General features: G+C 46.6%; 1 protein-coding gene across 1 annotated transcript in view; it reads right to left on the bottom strand.

The window, feature by feature from the left end:
• The window catches only part of MTR (5-methyltetrahydrofolate-homocysteine methyltransferase), a 1,642,758-nt gene that overhangs the window by 359,159 nt on the left and 1,260,909 nt on the right, over positions 1-22,690 (bottom strand). The window lies entirely within an intron of this gene.

Genomic DNA, 22,690 nt, shown 5'->3' with positions numbered 1-22,690 from the left:
AAATAACTCCTTGGCTATGGTTTTAGCAGAGGTATTTCGGAGAGGAATCGCTTCTGGGTAACGGGTGGCATAATCCATTATCACCAAGATGTGCTGGTGCCCTCTTGTGGACTTCAGTAAGGGCCCAACCAAATCCATGGCGATCCTCTCAAAAGGAACCTCGATAATGGGCAGGGGTACCAAAGGACTACGGAAATGGGGCATGGGTGCATTAATCTGACACACTGGACAGGAAGAGCAGTACAATTCCACTTCCTTAGTGATCCCAGGCCAATAAAACCTCTGGGTGATTCTCTCCCGGGTTTTTTCTGCTCCCAAATGTCCCCCAAGAATGTGCCCATGGGCCAGTTCCAAAACCATCTTGCGGTACGGTTTAGGCACTACCAGTTGCTCAACAGTGTCCTCTATCCTCTGTGACACTCGATATAAGAGGTCCCTCTCAATAATGAAGTAAGGGAGGGCAATCCTCTCGTCAGGGTTAACTAGCTCCCCATCTATCTTCACTACATTCTCCCGGGCTCTTAGCAATGTGGGGTCCCTCAATTGCTCAGTGATAAAATTTTCTCGGTGCACTTTAAGGTCATCCAACCCTAACGGCCGCTGTTCCTCTTCTGAGGTAGCAGGCTCCTCCCTAGGGACTGGTGTTTCCCCGGCTAAGACTGAGCACGGAAACTCAGGATAATCCTCACAGTTAGAGGATTCTGGAGTAGATGGTTCAGGCTCAGAAGAACCACCTACTGGGGAATCTGGGCAATCCCAGAGTTCTCAGAATTTTGGGAAATCCCTTCCCACAATGGCGTCATGTGGCAGTTTGGGAACTAAACCCACTTGGTGACACAAGTTACCGAGGGAGGTTTCAAAGGAAACTGTCGTCACCGGATATTCTCGAGTGTCCCCATGTACACAAACTACCGCCATTTTCCTAGGATGTACGTTTTTTTTCACCACTAGATCACTTCTCACTAAGGTAACCAGGCTACCTGAATCCAACAATACCACAACATCTTTACCATCTAAACACATTCTATATAAAGGTTTCTCATTCCCCTTTACTGCAGTGTATGTGGTTGCAAAAAAGGACTGTCGTCTCTCTGTCAGAAAGTCACAATGCATGGGTTCATCATCCACTGGGCAAACCGCTGGGCAAACTGCTGCTACATGTCCCTCTTCCCGGCAACGGTAACAAATCAACCTTCCAGTCCTCTCCTGTGGGATGGGTCTTCCAGGTCGCTCTCGCCAAACATTAGTAGTAGTCCTACTAACACCTCGAGTTGCTCTTTGGATCCTCTCTCCACCCCCATCTCCTGACGCAGTCTTACTTATAGGTGGGGAGGGTCTGGTCTTGGGGTGAAAAGTCTGTGCATCTCTGGAAAAAGAGGTCAAATTCTCAGTTGTTAGGTACCTTTCGACCAGGTCTACTAATTTGTCTGCGGTTTCCGGACCACCATGGCTTACCCATTTCTGCAGGGTGTTAGGAAGAGACCTAAGAAATTTGTCCATGACTACTCGCTCCAAAATTTCTGGTCCGGACAGAATTTCTGGCTGCAGCCATTTCTTAGCCAAATGGATGAGGTCATACATCTGCGACCGGGGTGGTTTCTTCAGCTGATAACTCCAATTGTGGACCCGCTGAGCACGGACATCCAAGGTTACCCCAAAACGTGCCAATATTTCCACTTTTAATCGATCATAGTTTTTTGCATCTGCAAGTTCCAAGTCAAAATATGCCTTTTGGGCTTCTCCAGCTAATAGGGGGGCCACTAGTCCAGCCCACTGTTCTTTAGGCCAACTCTCTTTCTCCGCTGTTCTTTCAAACGTGGTCAGAAACATCTCAGGGTCCTCATCTGTAGTCATCTTTGGCAATAAGTGGTTTACCCGAAAAGTCGGTATGTTACTGGCCTGACTCCCAACCTCGGTCTGCTGTCTCTGAAGCTGTTTCACAATGGCCTCCATTTGCTGCTGGTGTCTCTGTTCCACGCCTTCAATGGCCTCTCGGTGAGCTTGTTGTTGAGCTGCAAAGCTCCGCTGAAAATCCGCATTTGCCTGCTGTTGAGCTGCATTTGCCTGCTGTTGGGCTGCATTCGATATAATCAGTTGTTTCAGTATTTCCTCCATTTTTTTGGGTTTACTTTAACTGCCCGCGGCACTCCACCATATGTGAGGGATTAGCTCGGTAGCGGGTGTGGATAACCCCTTTTGGGGGGGGTTCGTCACACAGGGAGATAGCCGAGGAGTGGTTGAAAACAACAGTTTATGGTTTATTCGTCCAATTTCTTCAAAACAGTGCATGCAGCAAAAACATCAAAATAAAACAAAACACAAAATAAATCCTGGCCACTGTGGGCGTCTACCTTCTCACACACCGGAACCTATCTAAGGAGTCTTCCCAACCTACTCTTTGGGCAGACCCTGCTGGTTCTACAGCAGACACTCAAATGTCCATTTGTGTTTTCTTTACACAGAAAAAAATTCAACACCTCACCTTTAGAAGTCTCTCATCTGACTGCTCTCCCCAGCTTACACAGCCTCAGGAGACAGCAATCAATAGACTCCCTTTGGACAAGTTATAGAGATCTTAATTGCCTCATTCTGAACAGCTGAAAGTGTTCTCAACTTCCGTACACCTTCCTGCCTACCTCTGCAGCCGACACCTGATAGCAATTAGTGAATTGTCTAAACCAAGCAGAAATATATCTCCCGTCAGTGACAACACCCATAGATTTTCCTAAATTCCTGTCACAATATATATATATATATATATATATATATATATATATATATATATATATATATATATATATATATATATTTCCCGGAAATTGTGGCAAAATATAAAATATTCCATGGACTCACCATGCCTCTCAGCAAATAGCTTGGGGTGTCTACTTTCCAAAATGGGGTCATTTGGGGGGGTTTTGTGCTATCTTGAAATTTTAGGGCCTCCGAAACTGTGATAGGTAGTCAGGAGTGAAATCAACAATTTACGCCCTTGGAAAGCCTGAAAGTGGGGACTGGTTTTCGGGGACCTGTACTCGGCTAGACTGCAAAAAAGTCGCACACATGGGGTATCCCTGTACTCAGGAGAAGCAGCAGAATGTATTTTGGGGTGTCATTTCACATATACCCATGGCATGTGTGAGCAATATATCATTTACTGACAACTTTGTGTAAAAAAAAAAAAAAAAAAAAAATATATATATATATATATATATATATATTTCCCGGAACTTGTGGCAAAATATAAAATATTCCATGGACTCCCCATGCCTCTCAGCAAATAGCTTGGGGTGTCTACTTTCCAAAATGGGGTCATTTGGGGGGGTTTTGTGCTATCTTGGAATTTTAGGGCCTCCGAAACTGTGACAGGTAGTGCAGAGGTGACATGAACAATTTACGCCATTAGAAAACCTGAGAGTGTTGATTGGTTTTCGCGGTCCTGTACACAGCTAGGCTCCCAAAAAGTCTCACACATGGGGCATCCCCATACTCAGGAGAAGTGGCAGAATGTATTTTGGGGTGTCATTCCACATATACCCATGTCATGTGTGAGAAATTTATCTTTTTTTTTTTTTTTCAAATCTTTTTATTAGATTTTCAAACAAGTATAACAGTAGAACAGTATGAGAATATACACAAAGAAACAGTGTTATTTTACAGGTCGGGCGAGCGCCCACATAATTAAAACAGTCAACTCACATGAATAAACACTTGAGAAGTGTGATCATTACGATTCCCGATACGGAGGTATCCAGAGAAAAGGAAGGAAAGGAAAAAGGGAGGGGGGGGAAACAAAAAGATAGCAGGGGATAAGAAATATTACACATAACACCGTTGTGGACATGTAACCAACTCCCCCCCGGGACACCCAACTGGGAGCACTTTTATGTCCCTAGGGGAGCCGGCCATCGTCGCAACCGGTCGCCAAGCCATATAGATACCGTGCTCTATGTCCTCTGATTTATGAATAGTTCCCAAGTAAGCCATCTAGATTCAAATTTTTTGGTATTGGGCAAGTGTTGGCTGAGGATTTTTTCGTATTGGTATGATTCTTTCACTAGTTGTATCACCTCTCTCCTGGACGGGGGAGATGCATCTCTCCATTTACGGGCTATGGCTAATCTTGCTGCATACAAGATGTGTTGCACTACCACTCTACACGTGGGCGGATACCAATCCACCTCTATGCCCAAGAGAGCTTGTTCTATTCTTAGCTTGTTTAGAATACCTGTCACTTCAGCAATTAAGCGGTTAATCGAAGCCCAAAAGCTTCTTAGGGATAAGCAAGACCAGAAGATATGGGGGAGGGTGCCGATTTGGCCGCATCCTCTCCAACAGAGGTTGGAATATTTAGCGTGAAATTTGGCCATTATGTAAGGTGTTCTGTACCATCTCAAGTGTATTTTCTGTGCTCCTTCTCTAAAATTGGAGCAGCCAGTGAGGGAGTAATTTAGTTGGACTGCAGACCTCCACTGAGCCTCCGTGAACGTTTGATCTAGGTCCCTTTCCCATTTCAGGTGTGGGCTGGCTTTAACAAATTTTAGTTTGTCTTGCATACTGGAATAGAAGAGGCTGATTCCTCCGCGATTCGACAACGTCGAAAAGCAGAATTTTGCTATATGTTCAGGTAACATTATATGGGTTTGAATGGGTGTAGGCAGCATATTTTGAATTCTCAGGTATGTCAAAAATTCCTTCTGAAGTCTAGGATAACGCCTGCATAGATCCGTGTAGGAAAGTAAATCGGAACCTTCACATAGGTCTGATAGATATTTTAAGTCACAGTCGAGCCAAGGCTCCAAGTTTAGATCCCTGGATAAGACAGAAAGAGCCTGTATGGTAATGGGGATTTTAGTTAGCTTGTCCGTGAATTCTTTCCCGGGCAAGAAACTTTGCCAGGCAGTGAGTGTGGCGTTAAGTACAGGGTGATCCCCGTCATTAAGTTGCTTAGTCAGCGAGGCTCCAAGGACTAAGTCCATCAATGTGCCTCGCGATAATTTAGCGTTTTCTATAGAGTACCATCTAGGAGGATTTTCAGAAGGGAACCAATGTTTAGATTGCGACAGTATGGCTGCTTTATGGTAGTCTCTCAAATCCGGGACCCCCATTCCTCCCGCCCGCGCACTCTTTGTAAGGATCGTGTGTGCGCATCTGGGTCTGCGGCCCTGCCACAAGAACGAGGCCAAAGACCGCTGGAGTGACCTATAGAAGGAATCAGGGACCCGAATAGGGAGAGCTCTGAAAAAGTACAAAATCTTGGGTAGGACCAACATCTTGAAAGCTGCATTCCGTCCAGACCATGATAAGTAGAAATGGCTAAGTCTCAGGAGTTCCTGAGGAACTGAGGTAAGGAGTGGGGCCAAGTTAAGTTTATAGAGGTTGGAAGTCTGGCATGACAATTTGATGCCAAGATATTCCATTGCCTCAGGTTGCCACTTATATGGGACTGATTGTTGGATTTTAGTTCTCATTTGTTGGGGTAAAGCTACACCCATGATGTTAGATTTGGAGTCATTTACTTTATAATATGAGACCGATTGAAAAGTATTCAGGACTTCTTGTATGTGGGAGAGGGATGAAAGGGGATTCGTGCAAGATAAAATAACATCATCCGCAAAAAGCGAGATGACATGTGAGGACTTACCAATTTTAACCCCACTGATCCCCGCGTGTGTTCTCACACTCTCGGCCAATGGTTCCATCAACATGACAAAGATGAGAGGGGAGAACGGGCATCCCTGTCTCGTCCCGTTTGTTATTTGGAATTTGTCTGAAAATATGCCCTCAGTAAATACATATGCAGACGGGGAGGTATAAAGTGCCATGACCGCATCCAAGATCATTCCCCCGAACCCCAGCTTTAGCAGAACCTGGCGCAGGTATCCCCAGTGAATTCTGTCAAATGCCTTTTCGGCGTCAAGGGACAGAAACACTGTGGGCCCATCCGAGGATTCAGCATAGTGTACAAGATCTATTAGTCTCCTAGTGGCATCTGTGGCTTGGCGACCCATTACAAAACCAACCTGATCAGGGTTTATCAGTGTAGGCAAAAATTTGGAGATACGGTTAGCCAGGATTTTTGCATAGACCTTAAGATCCACATTCAAAAGAGAAATGGGCCTGAAGTTCTGCGCTTTATCTGGATCTTTTCCTGGCTTAGGAAGTGTTATAACCGTAGCCTCTAGCATCTCAGATGGAAAGGATGCGGATGTGGTGGCCTTGTGAAATACCTTCAAGAGATATGGAGACAGCAGATCGCTAAATAATTTATAGTATTCTGCGGTGAACCCATCAGGTCCCGGAGCCTTGCCCGCTGGGAGGGATCTAATTACCGCCTGAATTTCTGCCAATTGAAGTGGGGAATTTAAGTCAGCTAAAGCTTCAGCATTGAGGCTTGGCAGTGTGAGGGATTGTAGGAAATCTTGGATAATTGCTGGAGATGGTTGAGGGGTACCCCCATCTTCCTTTAAATTGTATAAGGACCCATAATACTGGCTGAATGCGTCAGCAATGTCCTTAGGGTTAGATAGTCTGGCTCCCGAGGAATGATGTATTAAGTATGGGATATGCTGCTTGGAGGCCCTCACCTTTATCTGAGAGGCCAAGAGCTTGCCAGCCTTGTTACCATGAGAATATTGCCGAGCTTTTAGTCTGCGTAGGGCAGAAGCATGTTGTTTAATCAAAAGAAGGCGAAGCTCATTCTGGGTTTGGGAAAGTTGGTCTGATAGTGATGGAGAGGGAGATTGTTTATTAGCTAGTTCCAATTTTTTGAGGGTTGATAATAATTGATCCATTTTCTGTCTCCTTCTTTTCCTCACTGCCGCACCCTTTGCCATCAGGAGCCCCCGTAGGACCGCTTTATGGGTGTTCCAGAGGGTAAATGGGCATACGTCACTGGAGTCGTTAATGCGGAAGAACTCCTTCATTGAGGCGAGAACCTCAGAGGAGTCCTCCCGATCACCCAGCAGGTCAGCCACAAATCTCCACCTATTTGCCCTTGTAGTAAGGGCCACGCCCCCAATCTCCAAGGATATAGGGGCGTGATCCGACCACGTTATTGACCCAATTTCAGATTTCGTGACCTTCTGTAGGAGAAATTTATCAGTAAGAAAAACGTCAATTCTCGAATATGACCCATGCTTTTTGGAAAAAAAACTAAAGTCTCTTTCAGTGGAATGATAGCACCTCCATGCATCATAGAGGTTTGATTTCAATAAAAAAGCCGACAGGTCAGTACGGTGATGTCTTCTCTGTGACCCTCTCGATACATCCAGTTGATAGTTTAGAACTGCATTTAAGTCACCACAGAGTATGAGGTGACCTTGTACGAGGGGCAACAGGGTTTTCCAGACTTTGTTAATGTAAGTAATTTGTCCAGTATTGGGTGTGTAAACGGTAATGATGGTGTAAGTAGTCTTGTTTATAGAACAAGTCACAATGAGGTACCTTCCATCGGGATCTGATGTTGTGGAAATCAGCTGAAAGTCTAGGGTGTCTTTAATCAGGATGGCCACCCCGTACCTCTTCCCTGGGCCATTGGACATAAAAACGTGGGGAAATTGTTTCAAAGAGAGGCGAGGATGGCCCCCCAAGGCAAAATGTGTCTCTTGTAAGGCTGCTATATCGCAGCCATCTTTCTTCAATTCACGGTACAGCATATGCCTCTTATAAGGGCTGTTAAGGCCATTAACGTGTAGAGAGGTGATCCGAAAAGCCATAGTAGAGCTTGATATGTGTAGGACTATTGTGCGGCTACAGGACCAGGTTCACCTGGGTGTGATATGGTAGATATGTGGAGATGAAAGTTGGATTAACTCACGTGTCTAGACCCTGGTTGAATTACCTCCGATTGAGGTCGTCTGAAGATGGCAGGCAGGGTACCGGCGACGATGGCCTTTCTGTGGGTTGTATAAGGTCTCGCTGACCTTGTATATATTCTGTATAATAAGCGGATTCAAAAGGAAAGAAAAACACAGTCACACAGGAAATAGACTGCTTTGCAGGAAAAAGAAAACCAACTGCACTAACGTGTGCAGCACTTGATGTAGAACAGCAACAATATAAAAAAAAGAAAAGAAGATAAAAGCTAAAATAACGACAACCTTGCGATTGCCTGTGCGGCACTACTAGCCACTAAGGTGGGGGATAAAGTTCAGTGTTTAGCCGAACAGAACATCAGGAGCTTCCTATGCCGCAGAAACTTGATTGAGGGGGTCACTTTGCTGCGAGAGGAATAGAAGGAAGGTGGCGTGTCAGTCCTGTGGGGGTGACGGAGTATTAAGACTGCTCAGGTCAGCGCCCTCAGGATTCAGGATACCCCACTTTTCCAAAAGCTGAATGCCCTCTTCCAAAGTTGACACCCGGAATTCTCTGTCTCCTTTAGTAATGACCAGAGTGGCCGGGTAATTCCATCTGTATTATATTTGATGGTTCCTGAGCGGTTTTGTGACAGTCATGAGGTTGCGACGTCGAGTCATAGTATGGGCGGAGAGGTCCGCAAAGAAGGAAAGGCCCTGCAGTGCCTGTGGTAGGTTAGTTGATCTCCTCATCACAGACATAAATTTTTCTTTTACAGTAAAAAAATGTATCCTGGCAATGGTGTCTCTTGGCAACTTAGCCGGAATGTGCTTGGGCTTGGGGAGCCTATGAATTCTATCAATTGCCAAGTCACAGAGAGGGATGTCAGGGAGGACTTCCTGCATAATGGCTGTCAAAAATTCAGTTAGCTCCAGGGGCTTGACTGTCTCAGGTATGCCTCTTATCTTGATATTGTTCCGCCTCAAGCGGTCCTCGAGGTCCGCCACCTTTGACTTCAACCATGTAATGTCGTCATCATGCTCATTATGAGCATCTACCATGGTGTTAAACGTTTCAGCAAATTCACCCATTTTATCCTCTACATGAGCCACCCTGCCAGTGACCGCCTGCACTGCTGTATTACATTGAGTCATGAGTTGCAGCATGTCCGCATGTATTGCACTGCGGAGGGACAGCATCATGTCTTTGAGTGTGGAGTCCATAACTGGTTGATTTTTAGTGGGAAATGAGGCTATAGTGTCCTGAAACTCCAGGGTGTCATCAGCTGAACAGCCCTGTGCAAAGGAATCATCTGGGAGCTGAAGCTTAGGCTTAGATTTAGCAGGGCTGCCAGTTGTTGAGTCAGAATGTGAGCCATCCGGATACACACTGGAGTGGATAGCAGAGGATGCATTCTGTCCCCTTTGTCCTTTATTCTGCGGCTGCCCTGAGGATGAGTGAGGCTGTAGCGTGGCACGGCCGGCAGAGGGGCCGGCGCCATCTTGGCTGCGCGTCCCGCCGGGAGGGCGGAAGAAATCGATCATCTTACCAGGCTTGGTGCGGGACTTTCTCTTCCCCGGTATGTTGCTATGTGTGCCCGGCGTGTCTGGAATGTCAGCGCTGCTTCGGAATGTGACCCCCGTTGCTGTAGATCGCTCCGTGACTTCTGTTTAGCAGAGAGCTGTGTTCTCACACGTCCATTGCTCTCGCTGGCCGGCTCCGCCCCCCCAGAAATTTATCTTTTAGTGACAACGTTGTCTAAAGAAAAAAAATTTTTTTTAAAAATTTTTAATTTTCCCGAAACTTGTGGCAAAATATAAAATATTCCATGGACTCACCATGCCTCTCAGCAAACAGCTTGGGGTGTCTACTTTCCAAAATGGGGTCATTTGGGGGGGGTTTTGTGGTATCTTGACATTTCAGGGCCTCCTAAACCGTTATAGGTAGTGAGAAAATGCAATGAAAAATGTACGCCCTTTGAAATTCTGATGGTGGTGATTTGTTTTCGGGCTCCCGTACACAGCTACGCTCCCAAAAAGTCTCACATATGTGGTATCCCTGTACTCAGGAGAAGCAGCAGAATATATTTTGGGGTGTAATTACACATATACCCATGGCATGTGTGAGCAATATATCATTTCAATGACAACTTTGTGTAAAAAAAAAAAAAAAAAAAAAAGTAATTTTTCAAACACCTGTGACAAAAAAATAAAATATTCAATGAGCTCAACATGCCTCTCAGAACATTCCTTAGGATGTCTACTTTCCAAAAAGTGGTAGTTTGGGGGGGTTATGTACTGCCCCGCCATTTTAGCACTTCATGAAATGAGATAGGCAGTCAGAAATTAAAGCTTCGTAAATTTTTAGTATTTACACCATAGTTTGTAGACGCTATAACTTTTGCGCAAACCAATAAAAATACGCTCATTGATTTTTTTTTTGTCAAAGACATGTAGCTAAATATATTTTGGCCAAAAAAAATGACATAAATTGAGTATATTGGATATTTTTTAAAAGACAAAGTTGGAAATGTCATTTTTTTGCAAAATTTTCGCTCTTTTTTTATTAATATCGCAAAAAATAAAAAGCGCAGAGGTGATCAAATACCACCAAAAGAAAGCTCTGTTTGTGGGAAAAAAAGGACGTAAATTTCGTTTAGGTACAGCATTGCATGGCCGCGCAATTATCAGTTAAAGTCACGAAGTGCCAAGTTGAAAAAAGGGGTCTGGTCTTTTAGCAGCCAAATCCTCCGGGGCTTAAGTGGTTAATACCCATTATTTTTGTCAATACTCTCATATTTTCTTTCTATTCTTCAGGCTGATTATTTATATTAACTAGAAGCCCAACATCATTTTAATATCACAAAGGTATGTTATAAGGTGAAATGAAAAGGTACCAATACTGAAAGTGTTTCAACTTTGATTCACCAGTGCCTGTTCCATAAGCACTTGAAGAACAGTAAGACGGAAATATCATGGTACAAGCAGGAAGCTTTGTGAATAAATAAAATATTGCAGTTGACCTGAGGTTTATCTGTCGATTGCATTGAGCCATATACAGAGGAGATGGACTCCTGGTGAATACATGTAAAATAGTTTACCAAATCTAAGGAGTAGCGGAGGCTTTATTTAAAAATGTTGCGTCACAAAAAAAAAAAAAAAAAAAAAAGGCAATCCACTGGGACCACAGCAATCCAGAAAGCAGCCCATGAATGGTCAGGGGGAAGGCAAAAATGGTAAAATCAATAGGATAATGCGTGATGTGAAATTTTGCAGTATGCTTGTATCAACCATGCAATTAGAATACCAGACCCCAATTGTAGAGCTGGAAAACATCATTGACTGTGCATGGTCCTTGAGTGACATCCGCACAAGGCAGAGTAGAAGGTTCCCTGTCATCATGGCCCCTTTTCAATTATGTAGATGAGTTCAGGATTCCATACAGTGGCACCCAGTGCCCTATAACAACTCTTCGGGTGTCACCCAACAGCTTCTCTTATGGCCAGAGTCCCAATGCTGCAAATCTTGTCACTTCTGCCTGTCTCCTACGTGCTCTTGTGAGTGCAACCTACAATGTTTTTATATATAATACATTTTTATTTACAATTTTATAAAGGTACGGAGGTTGCATAAGTGCGGACACAGCCACCAAAATTACATAATGATAACATACGAGGCAAAGTACCTTAATCATTATATGATCATAGACAGAAAACTAAGAAAAACAAGCAAGTAACAAACAGCAGAAGTGTCACAGGCCTTTGATCGTGGTCAGCGCCAGACGCTGATCCACCTTAGTCTGTAGGAAGGCCAAAACCCTCGCCACTGAAAAGGAGCGGGGGTGAAGACCTTGTGACTCCACAATAGGCAAAATATGCCCTCCAGGTGCGATGATAAATCTTCCCAGAGGAAGCTTTTAGCAAGGTAGGAATGGCAGCCGACGGGGTACCCGTCTCTCAAGACTTGGCTTTCAACAGCCAAGCCATCAAAGCCAGCGACTGTAAAGCAGGATGGAAGATCAGTCCCTGAGGCAGAAGATCATTTCTTCGTGGAAGCCGCCAGGGAGGTTCGACAACCATCTGCATAATGTCCGTGTACCAAGACTGACGCGGCCAGTCTGGAGCTACCAGAATCACCAGCATCCGTTCCGAGGCTAACCTGCGGAGGAACCTGGACAACATTTGAATCGGAGGAAAGGCATATATCAGCCAATACCGATGCCACAGCACCACTAACGCGTACGAGGCATCCGCCAGAGGATCGCGAGATCGAACCACAAACCTTTCCACTTTTTGGTTGAGACGGGATGCAAACAGATCCACATCCGGAGACCCCCACTGGATACACAGAAGGTGTCAGTATTCAAAAGTGATATCGGCCTAAAATTTTGGGGGCTATCTGATTTTTTCCCAGGCTTTGGTAAAGCCACTATGATCGCTTGAAGCATTTCCTTTGGAAAGTTGGCTTTAGTGATGGCTTTATTAAAAAGATTTTTCAAGTGTGGGGTAAGAATTAGTTGAAAAGTTTTGTAATATTTTGCTGAGAAGTCATCAGCTCTGGGAGACTTATTGAGGGGAAATTATTTTATAGTTAGGCTTATTTCTTCCTCAGTGATTATGGAATTCAGGGATTCTAACATACTAGCATCCAGGGTTGGGAGGTTAATAGACTGAAGGAATGTATTTATATCAGTTTCTGTGGGTTGATAAGTGGAAGGATCTGATTTTAAGTTGTATAGTTCGGTGTAATATTTACTAAATGCGTTGGCTATAGCTTGTTTCATGGTAAACTTTGTCTTTTGTAATAGGATCTATCATATGGATCAATTTTGTGCGTTGTTGTCTTCTTCCACGCAAATAGGTCACTAAGAATTTACCAACCTTATTGCCTTGTGTGCAGTGTCTCGCCTTACATTTCTGTAAGATTTTGTGGTAGTCAGTGATCAGAAGCAGTTTTAAATCATTTCTACATTGCATCAGCGATGCCTCCAACTGGGATGTAGGGTCAGTTTTGTGTTGCGTTTCAAGTGTTTGTATTTTGTTTAGAAAACTGGTCAGTCGTTGATTCCTACGTTTCTTTTCTCTGGAGGCTGCCTGAATTAGTAAGCCTCTGCAGTAAGCTTTATGAGCACACCATAGAGAAAATATGTCGGTTTCAGGTAAATCATTATGAAGAAGAAAATCCCCTAACTGGTCACTCATATGATCCTGGAATGCTGGATTATGCAACACAGCTATGTTATTGCGCCATAAATGTATTGGAGCCGAACTTCTGTGTTCCTTAATACCCAATAAAATAGGTGCATGGTCTGACCATGCAATGGAATGCATACATGCTGAGACCACCTTTTGGAGGAGTGATATATCAGATACAAACAAGTCTATCCTAGAATATGAGGAGCCGAGTAATAAGTAAAATCCGTTTCGGTTGAGTTTGCACACCTCCACAAGTCATACAGCCTGACCGAACCCAAAAAAGGTTGCAATTCACACCTTGCTGACTGCTGAGGAGGTGAGCAATCCAATTCCTTATTCGGAACACAATTGAAATCCCCACAGTACAGTATGACCCTCTCTTTACTTTATTTACTTTTTTCTTAAGGGAGCAGATTAAGGATTAAGCTGGCCCAAATTAGGTGCATATAGATTAACCTAAGTATAAGTAACATTGTTCAGGCCACAGATAAGGATTAAGTATCTACTATGTAGATCTGCATTGACTTCATGCTGCTGAAATGCCACCATATATTTTATGGTGAGTAAAAGTCCTTGTTTCTTAGTAGAAGCTGAAGCAGTGAACACATGATGGTACAGTTTATCCGAGCATTTAGGCTGATCATCTTTAATAAAGTGCGTTTCCTGAACGCACAACACGTCCAAACCCATGTACATTCAAGGATGTTATCTTAAGTACCATTTTTGCATAAAAGGGGTATTGCGTGAAAATGCGATATATGGCCAACTGAGGATGGGAAGGAGATAGAGGGGGGGGGGGGGGGGTGAGGGAGAAGGGATCCCATTCAGTTACACATATGATACATTAAGCAGATGACCAGAAGTCCCATTGGTAATCAAATTTTTTCAGAGTCATATTATTTATGGCCAAGGAACGTTCATATCTGTGGTTGGTTTGTAACAGTAAAATCATTTCTTGCATGGTGGGTGGAGTGGTTGTTTTCCATTTGCGTAGGATTAATAGTCTAGTGGCTATCAGAATGTGTGTGATCCACGCATGGAAGCGACAAGGGACATTGTCGATTCCCAGGTGTAGAAGAGCTAAGGCCGGGTTTGGGGTTATGATACAGCCGGTGTGTGTGGAGATATATTTAAAAACGTTATTCCATAGGCTCTTTAAAGAAGGGCATTCCCACAGGACATGTAGTAGTGTTCCCGTATGCCCACAGTCCCTCCAGCAGAGGGGGGAGTATGACCGAGAAAATCCTGCTAAGCGATAGGGGGTATAGTACCACCTGTTAATAAATTTCATGGCCATTTCCCAGTGAGTGGCACAGTGGGTGTGTTTTTGAACTGTCTGCAGGGCCATTTTCCATTGTTTAATTGTGAACGCGGTACCTAGATCATTATCCCATTTGAACATGGGTTGGGTTTTCAAGAATGAGGTGTTATCTAAGAATACGTTGTAATAATATGACAGCCGTTTGGGTTTTTCCGAACAGTCAGTAAGGGCTTCCCAAATTCGCCTGTCTGTCATTATATCTTTTAATGGGTGTTGGGTCAGAAAGTGGTGGATACGCGTGACATGAAAATGTAGCGATATGGGAAGGTTGTGCGTTTTCTGCAAGGTGGTGCAGTTTATAACAGTACCACCTTTGAGAAATTGGGCAATATGAGAAATTCCATATGTGTGGAAGGATTGCAAGGGTAGATCCGGGACATGTGAAGCTATAAGCGTCAAGGGCAGATCAGTTTGGGGTAGAATATCCATGTTGTAATGTGGAAGAGTGGGTTTCCTCCACGCTCGTAGAGAGGCTTGAATGGGGAGAGGAAAGGCCCTAAGGTCCCAGTGGAGCCACCTGTCTCCAAGTAGAAACGAACGGAGATCCTTGGTGGGAGTCAGGGCCGATTCTAAGTCCACCCAAAGGGGGGGGGGAGGAATTATCTAGCCATTGTTTAATTTGTGATAAGGCAGTTGCCCAGTAATATGAGGGGATATCAGGCAGACCTGCCCCGCCAGATTGTTTGCTTTTTTGTAGGGTAGAGGCTGCGCATCTTGCACGCTTGCCTTCCCATAAGAAGTGATGTAGTTGTCTAGTGAAAAGGGATAAATTAGTATATGAGAAGGGAACAGGGAGATTTCTAAAAATGTAAAGAATTTGGGGGAGAATTATCATTTTATAAGCCGCCAGGCGCCCACACCAGGCCAGTTCAGATTTCTGTATGTGCTTCAAAGTGGCATTCATTTTTTTGAGTAGCTGTGCTGTATTTGCGGACAGTAGCATGTGGGGGTTGGGGGTGATGTCTATCCCCAGATATCAGATACTATCCTTAGTCCAGGGGATTGGGACAATTTTTTGCAGGTAACGGTTCTCTTTGGCAGTCACACCCATATCAAGGATCGAGGACTTCGTTGCATTAAGTTTGTAGTAGGAGACAGCGCCGAAAGATAAAGTTTCGTACGCCACTGGAAGTGAATGCCGTGGATTCGTCAACATAAGGATGACATCATCCGCAAACAAATTAATTTTGTGGGTTGTGCCTGCCACAGAGAAGCCCGAAATAGCCGGATTAGACCGTACGGATTCTGCCAGGGGTTCTATAACAAGATTAAACAGGGAAGGGGATAAAGGGCATCCCTGCCTGGTCCCGTTGGTTATATAGAATGGCTTTGAAAGGACGCCTGAGGTGTTTACTTGAGCTGAAGGGTTTGAGTATAGAGCGGAGATGGCTAATAGAATAGGTCCAGAGAATCCAAACTTTTGAAGGGCGGCTTGCATATACCCCCAATGTACCCTATCAAAAGCCTTCTCCGCGTCTATAGTCAGTAGAATCGAAGGTATGTTGTGAATGTTCGCATGGGAAATAATGTCTATGATTCTCCTGGTGGCGTCAGCGGTGTGACGGCCAGGCATAAACCCCATTTGATCATGCTTGATTAGTGTCGGCAATACATTCTGGACTCTCTTGGCAATCATTTTTGCAAACAGTTTTGTGTCCGAATTGAGGAGGGAAATCGGTCTAAAATTTGCAGGGGTGACTGGGTCTTTTCCTGGTTTTGGGAGTGTGGAGATGTAGGCCTTAAGCATGTCCTGTGGGAGAGAGCCCGTGGATACAGCTTTTGCAAAAACTGATTCTAAATGGGGAGCCAGTACACAAGCAAATTTTTGATAGTACTCATTAATAAGCCCGTCCGGGCCGGGAGATTTCACTTTGGGCAGTGATTTGATAACAGTTTCTATTTCTGCTATTGTAATGGGGGCATTTAGAGCCTCTAGCTGCGCTGGCGAGAGAGTGGGAAGTTTGAGCGAATCTAAGAATTGTTTGATAGTTTGTGCTGAGGGTTGTTGTTCGTCGTGGCAATCCTTAAGGTTGTACAGCACAGCATAGAAGTCAGCAAAGGCGTCTGCGATGGCTTGCGGGTGCGTGACCTTTTGTGAGTTGGACGCATTTATCAAGAAAGGGATGCGTGGTTTGGCCTGTTTCTGTTTTACCCTGGAAGCTAAATGTTTACCTGTCCTATTGGCTTGCGTATAATAAGATTGCCTGAGCCTGTTGAGAAGCCTGTCAGATTGTTCAATAAACAACAGTCTAAGGTCATGACGTAAGCGACACAGTTGAGATGATTTCGCATCCGAGGGGGACCGTTTGTTTTCTAATTCAAGCAGGTGAATTTGGGACAAGAGGTTCTTCATTTTGGAGTTGCGTTGTCCTGGCTTGCTGTTGTATACACACTCCTCTAATGAAAGCTTTGTGGGCAGACCACAGCATCCAGGGGTCCGAGACCAAACCTGTATTAAATTCAAAGAATTTGTGGAGCTGTTTGGTGATGTGGGTGGCCGACGTTTTGTCTTGCACAGTACCGCTATCACAGCACCATATGAAGGTCGAACGGACCGGCGCCCCCTCCTCGATGATCAATTCAACCGCAGCATGGTCCGACCAAGTAATATCTTTGATCACCGAGGAGGAGGACCTCTCTAAGAGGAATAGGTCAGTGATGAAAAGGTCTATGGAAAAAAAGGTATAGTCCCTCTCGGATGCGTGTAGACATCTCCACACATCAAATAATCGTGATGCATTAAGCATGGAAGACAAGGATACAGGTCGACCCCCGGATGGGCCCGTTGAGTCCAACCCGGGTTCGACCACCAAGTTAAAGTCACCACATAACATTAAATGCCCATATTTGATTCGATTAACCTGCTTGAGCAATCTCCTCAAGAAACGCAATTGATGAGTGTTTGGAGCGTATAGCGCCACGATCGTCAGTGGGAGACCATTAATATCACAGGTAAGAACAATATAACGGCCAGCAGGGTCAAGTATGGAGGATTTGTAGGAGAAAGTCAAAGTGTCTTTCTTTTAAATTCAACGTTTATTAGGAGAAGGAAAGGCATACAGATCAAGCAGAAGCAATGGTAATGGTCCACATACAAAATCACAGGCAAAGCAAATACAAAAAACAAACAAACAGTTCTAGTGAATACCAGTAATCATAGCACGTAAGACCACACAGCAAAACGTAACTCCCGAAAAATCAGAGAAAATTACTATGGGGAGCCCGGCCCCCGAAGAGGCCCCGCCCTCCCCCGGCATCTTCATATGGCCGAGGTACTGTGAGGGAGAGACCCACTCCGGGCATGCCAAGTCCCACCAGGCACCCAGTATGAACAAGTGTACGTATGCCCAAGGGGAGTGACAATCACAAGAAAAACAAAGAGTAACTGACTATCCCCTTCGTCTCCTTTTCACTTCTTTCACATGAAGGTGGGGAGGAACCCACCACGGGAGGGGAAAGGACATGACAAACAGAGAGAAAAAAAAAAAAAAAAAAAAAGGAGAGAGGGGGGGGGGGGGACAAGAAGAAAGGGGGGAGGAAAGAGAGGAAGGATGAATGGAGGGGGGAAAGCGGGGAAGAGACGGCCACCCGGTCCGCATATGCCTAACTAGGCAACCAATGCTTTGTATTCATCGGAGAAACTGAACTCATGCCAGTAGAACCACCTTTTGAGGAACATCTCCCTATTGCCCCGGTCAGCGGCCACCAGATCTTCCATTTCGTTGATGCAGGCCACCTTCCGCAGCCACATAGCTACTGTGGGAGGCTGCGACTGCTTCCATAGAAGAGGGATACAGCTCTTGGCCGCAGTGAAAAGGAGCGGCAGGATTGATTTTTTATAGGATGCTCGCGGAAAATCATTGTGGTGGAGAAGAAAAAGGCCAGGGCACAGAGTGAGGGCATGGTCCGTGAACTTTTGCGCAATGCGTAGTACTTCCGCCCAAAAGGGTTGAAGACGGCTACAAGACCAAAAGATGTGGAGAAGGGATCCCACCTCCTCTCCACACCTCCAGCAAAGATCGGAGCAGGAAGGGAACATCTTGCGCAACCGGGCCGGAGTGTAATACCACCTGGTCAATAACTTATACCCCGCCTCCTGATATTTGGAACAGGTGGAGGTTTTGTAAGTGAAGAAGAAAATCCGTTCCACTTGGTGATCCGAAAAAGAAAGGCCCAAGTCCTGCTCCCAGCGGGTGATATACAGTGGTTTGGAGGAGGGATCAGGCCCCGTCAGAAGACGATAGATCAGAGATATGGTATGGCGTAAAGGAGCGTCCGAGACACACAGCTCCTCAAAAGGCAAAAGGCGTCTAGCAAAAGAGGTCGCAGGCGGCAGGGACTGCAGAAAGTGAACCAGCTGCACCTTTTGCCAGAAGGACAGCGCCTCGTAGGGAGTACTGGAGAAAAGGGTTTGCCTGGATACCCACCGCCCCCCAGCGATAAAGTGTCTGGCCTGATGGAAACCTCTGGTCTTCAGGGCACGGAAACCCTGATCCAGCAGACCTGGGGTGAAGTCCTGGTTCTCAATAACTGGGAACAGAGGAGAGGGTAGAGAGGCAATCAGGCCCTCACCGCAGATCCTGCGGCCCAGTCTCAGGGTAGCCCCCACAGTCGGGTGGTCGGACACACGTTTTGGTAGATCGGAAGTGCCCCACAAGAGGGATTCCGGAGGAACATCCCCCACATTCCGCTCAATCCTGATCCATTGCTTGAGGTGGCCATGGACGTGCCAGTCCACGATCCTGGCAAGGTGACAAGCCGCGTAATACAAGGCCGCATCCGGAAAGGCCATGCCACCACCTAGCTTGGGCATGCGGAGAACCTTAAGTGAAAGGCGGGGCGGGCCCCTCACCCAAAGAAACCTACGAAAGGCTTCATTTATTTTACGCAGGAAGACCGGGGGAACAGCGATTGGAAGGGCTTGCAGAACATATAGCAGACGAGGCATGACATTCATCTTAATAATGTTGCAGCGCCCAAACCAGGAGAACATCCCCTTCTGCCACCCCTCCAAATCTTTCCGAATCCGAGAGAGAAGAGGAGGGAAGTTGCATTCAAAGATGCGGTCGGGGCAGTTGGGGAGGAAAATACCCAAGTATTTTATGTGGGAAGAACTCCACTTAAAAGGGAAGTCTTCCCGGAGGAGATTCAACAACGCCGGGGTCATCGCAACGGGCAGTGCCTCAGATTTCTGATGGTTGATCTTGTAAAAAGAAAGGGCTTCATAAGCACGGAACTCCTTCAGTAGGTTAGGCAAGGAAATGAGCGGGTTAGTAAGGAAAAAGAGAAGGTCATCGGCGTAGGCCGCCACCTTCGGCGCAAACTGTGTATTAATGCTCACCCCAGTGATGTCAGCATTGGCCCTAATAGAACGCAGAAACGGTTCCAGGGTCAAAACAAAAATCAGGGGTGACAGGGGGCACCCCTGTCTAGTCCCATTTGAGATCCCCAACGGGTCAGATAGCAGGCCATTGATCTTAACACAAGCCGACGGGCGGGAGTAAATCGCCCGGATCCAAGACATCATGCGCTGTCCCAGTCCAATATGCTCCAGTGTTCCAACAAGGAAATCCCAGTTCACCCGATCAAACGCCTTTTCGGCGTCCGTCGAGAGGAGCAGCATAGGAATCTTCCGAGTCCACGCCAAAGTCAGCAAGTCCAGTGCTTTCGTAGTGTTGTCCCTCGCCTCCCTGGAAGGGACAAACCCCACCTGATCATCGTGGATCAACTGCGGGAGCAAAGGGGCCAGGCGGGACGCTAAGATTTTGGTAAACAATTTCAAGTCGACATTGAGGAGCGAGATGGGTCTGTAACTTTGGCAGAGGAGGGGGTCCTTGCCTTCCTTCGCTAGCACAGTGATGTGCGCACGGAGTGAGTCCACGGGGAACTCCGCTCCCATTCCTGTCGCATTGTAGGCAGCCAGGAAGTGCGAGGAGAGAATATGCTCAAAACATTTATAGTAAGACAGAGTGTACCCGTCAGGTCCCGGTGCCTTGCCCCTTTGTGATTCCGCCAAGGCCCTCGAGAGCTCAGCAGGACATAGCGGCTCTTCTAGTCTCTCCAGGGCGTCCAGCGGGAGGCCGGGGAGGCCCGAAGCTTGTAGATACTCCTGAATCCTAGAGCGAAAAGCTTCTCGAGCAGGCTCGGTCGTGTCAGGGGCCAGATTGTACAGAGAGGCGTAGTAGCGGCGGAAGACCTCCGCTATGCGGTCCGTAGCCTGAACCTTCTGGTTCGGGGAGGAAAGGATTTCAGGTATGAACGTCTGCGCTCTCTGCTGCCGCAGTGCCCGAGCTAATATTTTGCCACATTTGTCCCCATGTTCATAGAAGACCTTCCGGCATTTAGCTAAGGAAGCCTTAGCTCTGAAAAGGGTCAGGGAGCGCAACTGCTCCCGAAGGACAGTCAGCTCCTGAAGGACGGATTGTGCCAGGGATCTCTTATGGGCGGCCTCCAGCGACTCTATTCGAAGGAGAAGTTCGTGCATCTGGCGGGCCCTATCTCGCTTGCGTTGAGAGCCGATTTTAATCAGCACCCCTCGCATATAACTCTTATGAGCCTCCCACACCATCAACGGGGGACTCTCCGGAAGGGCATTGGAGAGGAAGAACCGACTGAGTTCAAGCTGGAGCTCCTCCATCACTTTGGGGTCCTGGAGGAGACCGTCGTTCAACCGCCACTGCCATTGCCTGGTCTCGGGGGTCCGTAAATCCAGTTCGAGAACCACAGGCGCGTGATCAGAGACCGTGATAGGGCCAATGGAAGAAGAAACGACACGACCCAACAGGGCCTGTGGGATCAGAAAATAGTCGATACGGGTATAGGAGTCATGGGGAGAGGAATAAAAGGTGTAGTCTCGGGTCGACGGGTGGAGGACCCGCCAAACGTCTACAAGGTGGAAGGCGTGAAAGCCCTTTTTAAGGCGTTTAAGAGCAGCATAAGAGATGTGGGAGGCGCCTCTCGATGCATCCAGGACCGGGTCTAGGACAAAGTTAAGATCCCCTCCGAGGAGGACCTGGCCCTCCATAAAGTCGTGGAGCTGCGAAAGTAAAGGTTCGAGGCAAGAAATCTGTGCCGTGTTAGGTAAATAGAAATTGGCAAGGGTGACCGGGACAGAACCCAGACAGCCCTTCACAAAGAGAGCCCTGCCAAATTCGTCACTCCACGAATCCAGGAACGTCCACGGAGCATGGTTACTGATCAAGATGCTGACCCCTCTGGATCTGGAATCAGTTGAACAACAATGATATACGGTGGGGAATCGCCGATTGCCCAGCTTTGGGAGTTTGGCGGATTTGAAATGGGTCTCCTGCAAGAAGCCGACATGGGCTCGAAGGCGATGGAGGTCAGTCAAAATGATGGAACGTTTTTCTGGAGTGTTAAGTCCCTTAACATTAAGGGATACTATACGGATTGGGTCTACCCGGGGGGCGGCCATCTCCACCCAGGGAACGGGGGGAAGAGGGGAAAAGGAGAAAAAAAAAAAAAAAAAAGGGGGGGGGGGGAGAATGAGAGGAGAGAGAGGGGGCTAAAGGCAGATGAGAGGAAGCAAAAAAGAAAAAGGGGAGGAAAGGAGGCAAAAAGCTACCGTGCCAAAAGGCACACCGAGAACCAGTCTCGAATCGCCCGAGGTTCCAAACCCACCACCCTTAATGCGGGCGGAGTGTGGGGACCGCGGTCGAAAAAACCCTATAGGGGGTACGGGGAAGGTCACAACTAGAGGAGGAAAGCGGTGACCGCTCCCCGCCATTCCCAACTCGGCAGGGAAAGAGAAACACAGGGCGATAAACCAACATAATGTATGAGCAAAAGAAACTAAAAAATAAATAAAGTAAATAGATACATAAATAAACCACAGTGTTCTCTCCTTCCCTTTCGTAGAAAAAATAAAAAGACAAACAAACACGAACGTCCGGTAACCAGTATAGCAGTAGAGAACATGTCCAGGAAAAATTACCAACAATGTATACGTAGAATATTGACAGCGAAGGCCGCCAGAGACGGCTCAGTCTGCGAGAGGCACGGGCCGCGACACCGGGGAGGACACTTTGGTCCCTGGGTCTGCGGCCCCACACGCGGCACCAAGTACATCAGTACACAAGTGAGAGGACCCCATGGGGAGGGGGAAGAAACATGAAGGAGAGGAAGGGGGAGGGGGGGAGAGGAAGGGCAAAAGGAAGGAAGGGGAAGGAAGGAGGGAGTGGTGAAAGAAAAGGAGGGGCGAAGGGGGAGAGGCGTAAGAGAGGAAGAGGGAAAGAGGGGGGAGAACATGACCAGGACGGGGAAGAAGGGGGGAAGGGGAGGAAGGGGAAGGGGGGAGGGGAGGGAGGGGGGAAGGAGGAGGGAGGGGGAGGGGGAAGAGGGAGGGGGGAAGGAGGAGGGAG

The sequence above is a fragment of the Pelophylax lessonae genome (assembly GCF_965119305.1).
Source record: "Pelophylax lessonae genome assembly, chromosome: 3".
Classification (NCBI taxonomy): domain Eukaryota; kingdom Metazoa; phylum Chordata; class Amphibia; order Anura; family Ranidae; genus Pelophylax; species Pelophylax lessonae.
This window is presented reverse-complemented; position numbering and strand designations above follow the sequence as displayed.